The sequence below is a fragment of the Arachis hypogaea genome, chromosome 12 (assembly GCF_003086295.3).
Source record: "Arachis hypogaea cultivar Tifrunner chromosome 12, arahy.Tifrunner.gnm2.J5K5, whole genome shotgun sequence".
In the NCBI taxonomy this organism is placed as follows: Eukaryota; Viridiplantae; Streptophyta; class Magnoliopsida; order Fabales; family Fabaceae; genus Arachis; species Arachis hypogaea.
Window position 1 is genome coordinate 26,056,905 of NC_092047.1, and position 3,510 is coordinate 26,060,414.

Consider the following 3,510-nt stretch of genomic DNA (forward strand, 5'->3'; position numbering starts at 1 on the left):
TTGAGGTCATGCCTTCTTAATTGAACCGGCTTGCCTCTTGAGTCAATTTTCTATTGAGCTCCTTCCTCACATATGTCTATGAGGACTTGGTCCAACCTTTGATTAAAGTTAACCCTTCTTGTGTAGGGGCGTGCGTTCTCTTCCATCATTGGCAAGTTGAACGCCAGCCTTACATTTTCTGGACTGAAGTCTAGGTATTTCCCCCGAACCATGGTAAGCCAATGCTTTGGATTCGGGTTCACACTTTGATCATGGTTCCTAGTGATCCATGCGTTTGCATAGAACTCTTGAACGATTAGGATCCAGACTTGTTGAATGGGGTTGGTGAGAACTTCCCAACCTCTTCTTCGAATCTCATGTCGGATCTCCGGATACTCATTCTTTTTGAGCTTGAAATGAACCTCAGGGATCACTTTCTTCTTGGCCACAACTTCATAGAAGTGGTCTTGATGGACCTTTGAGATGAATCTCTCCATCTCCCATGACTCAGAGGTGAAAGCAATTGCCTTCCCTTTCCTCTTTCTAGAGATTTCTCTGGCCTTAGGTGCCATAAATGGTTATGGAAAAACAAAGAGCTATGCTTTTACCACACCAAACTTAAAATGTTTGCTCGTCCCCGAGCAAAAGAAGAAAGAAAGTAGTAGAAGAAGAAGAAGAATGGAGGAGATGGGGGAAGAAGATGTATTCGGCCAAGGAGAAGAAGAGAGGGTTGTGTTGGGTGAAAATGAAGAAGGAGTGAGGAGTTTATATAGGAGTGAGGGGGTGTAGGGTTCGGCCATTAGGGTTGGGTTTGGGAGGGAAATTAGTTTGAATTTTGAAGGTAGCTGGGGTTTATGGGGAAGAGAGGATGGATGTGAGTGGTGAAGAGGTGACGGGAAAGAGTGATTGAGGTGATTGGTAAAGGGTATTTGGGGAAGAGAGTTATGAAAAGGTGTGAAGAGGAGAGAAGAAAAAGTGGGGATCCTGTGGGGTCCACATATCCTGAGGGAATCCTGTGGGGTCCACAGATCAAGTGGGGTCAAGGACTTAACATCCCTGCTCCAATTAGGCGTGTAAAACGCCCTTGCTGTGCAATCCTGGCATTTAACGCCAGACTGCTGCCTGTTTCTGGCATTAAATGCCCAAATGTAGCGTGTTTCTGGCATTTAACGCCAGGCAGATGCTTGTTTCTGGCGTTAAACGCCAGCTTGGTGCCTGTTTCTGGCGTTAAACGCCAGACAGATGCTTGTTTCTAGCGTTTAAATGCCAGACTACTCTCCTCCAGGGTGTGCTATTTTCAATGCTGTTTTTCATTCTATTTTTTATTTTTCAGTAGTTTTTGTGACTTCACATGATCATCAACCTAATAAAACACGAAATAACAAAAAGAAAATAAAATAGATATGATTAAATAACATCGGGTTGCCTCCCAACAAGCGCTTCTTTAATGTCAATAGCTTGATAGTGAGCTCTCATGGAGCCTCACAGATAATCAGAGCAAGGTTGGAACCTCCCAACACCAAACTTAGAGTTTGAATGAGGGGGTTCAACACCAAACTTAGTGTTTGGTTGTGGCCTCCCAACACCAAACTTAGAGTTTGACTGTGGGGGCTTTGGTTGACTCTGCAGTGAGAGAAGCTTTTCATGCGTCCTCTCCATGGTTACAGAAGGAGATCCTTGAGTTTTAAACACAAGGTTATCCTCATTCAGTTGAAGGACCAACTCTCCTCTATCCACATCAATCACAGCTCTTGCTGTGGCTAGGAAGGGTCTTCCAAGGATGATGGATTCATCCTCATCCTTCCCAGTGTCTAGGATTATGAAATCAATAGGGATGTAAAGGCCTTCAACCTTTACTAACACGTCCTCTACTTGTCCATAAGCCTGTTTTCTTAAGTTGTCTGCCATCTCTAATGAGATTCTGGCAGCTTGCACCTCAAAGATTCCAAGTTTCTCCATTACAGAGAGTGGCATTAAGTTTATTCCTGACCCCAGGTCACACAGAGCCTTCTCAAAGGTCATGGTGCCTATGGTACAGGGTATTAAGAATTTACCAGGATCCTGTTTTTTTTGAGGTAATTTCTGCCTATCCAATGCATTTAGTTCATTGGTGAGCAAGGGAGGTTCATCTTCCCAAGTCTCATTACCAAATAATTTGGCATTCAGCTTCATGATTGCATGAAGGTATTTAGTAACTTGCTCTTCAGTAATGTCTTCATCCTCTTCAAAGGAAGAATACTCATCAGAGCTCATGAAGGGCAGAAGGAGGTTCAATGGAATCTCTATAGTCTCTAGATGAGCCTCAGATTCCTTTGGTTCCTCAAAGGGATACTCCTTATTGGTCACTGGACGTCCCAGGAGGTCTTCCTCACTAGGATTTACGTCCTCCTCTTCCCTTGTAGGTTCGGCCATGATGGTCAAATCAATGGCCTTGCACTCTCTCTTTGGATTCTCTTCTGTATTGCTTGGGAGAGTACTAGGAGGAGTTTCAGTGACTCTTTTACTCAGCTGGCCCACTTGTGCCTCCAAATTTCTAATGGAGGACCTTGTTTCATTCATGAAACTTACAGTGGCATTAGATAGATCAGAGACTATATTTGCTAAGCTAGATGGATTCTGCTCAGAATTCTCTGTCTGTTGCTGAGTGGATGATGGAAAAGGTTTGCTATTGCTAAACCTGTTTCTTCCACCATTATTAAAGCCTTATTAAGGCTTTGTTGATCCTTCCATGAGAAATTTGGATGATTTCTCCATGAGGTATTATATGTGTTTCCATGGGTTCACCCATATAATTCACCTCTGCTATTGCAGGGTTTTCAGGATCATAAGCTTCTTCTTCAGAAGATGCCTCTTTAGTATTGTTGGATGATTCCTTCAATCCATTCAGACTCTGAGATATCATATTAACTTACTGAGTCAATATTTTATTCTGAGCTAATATGGCATTCAGAGTATCAATTTCAAGAACTCCCTTCCTCTGAGGTGTCCCATTACTCACAGGATTCCTTTCAGAAGTGTACATGAACTGGTTATTTGCAACCATGTCAATGAGTTCTTGAGCTTCTGCAGGCATTTTCTTTAGGTGAATGGATCCACGTGCAGAATAGTCCAATGACATCTTTGATAGTTCAGACAGACCATCATAGAATATATACAGGATGGTCCATTCTGAAAGCATGTCAGAAGGACACTTTTTGGTCAGTTCCTTGTATCTCTCCCAAGCTTCATAGAAGGATTCACCTTCTCTTTGTCTAAAGGTTTGAACATCCACTCTAAGCTTGCTAAGCTTTTGAGGAGGAAAGAAATTGGCTAAGAAAGCCGTGACCAGCTTATCCCAAGAGTTTAGGCTATCTTTAGGTTGAGAGTCCAACCATACTCTAGCTCTGTCTCTTACAGCAAATGGGAAAAGCATAAGCCTGTAGACCTCGGGATCAACCCCATTGGTCTTAACAGTATCACAGATCTTCGGATGGAAGTCCATAAAACTTGCAATTGTGTTGCATCAGAGAAACTAGTTGAGGTTTCAGCTCA

General features: G+C 42.8%; 1 non-coding gene across 1 annotated transcript; it reads left to right on the forward strand.

Moving 5' to 3' along the window:
* The first annotated feature begins 3,151 nt into the window (after window positions 1-3,151).
* LOC112732063 (small nucleolar RNA R71) lies at window positions 3,152-3,259 on the forward strand. Its single transcript, XR_003167804.1, has one exon. It is a non-coding gene; the product is annotated as a small nucleolar RNA R71 (small nucleolar RNA).
* Window positions 3,260-3,510: the final 251 nt, after the last annotated feature.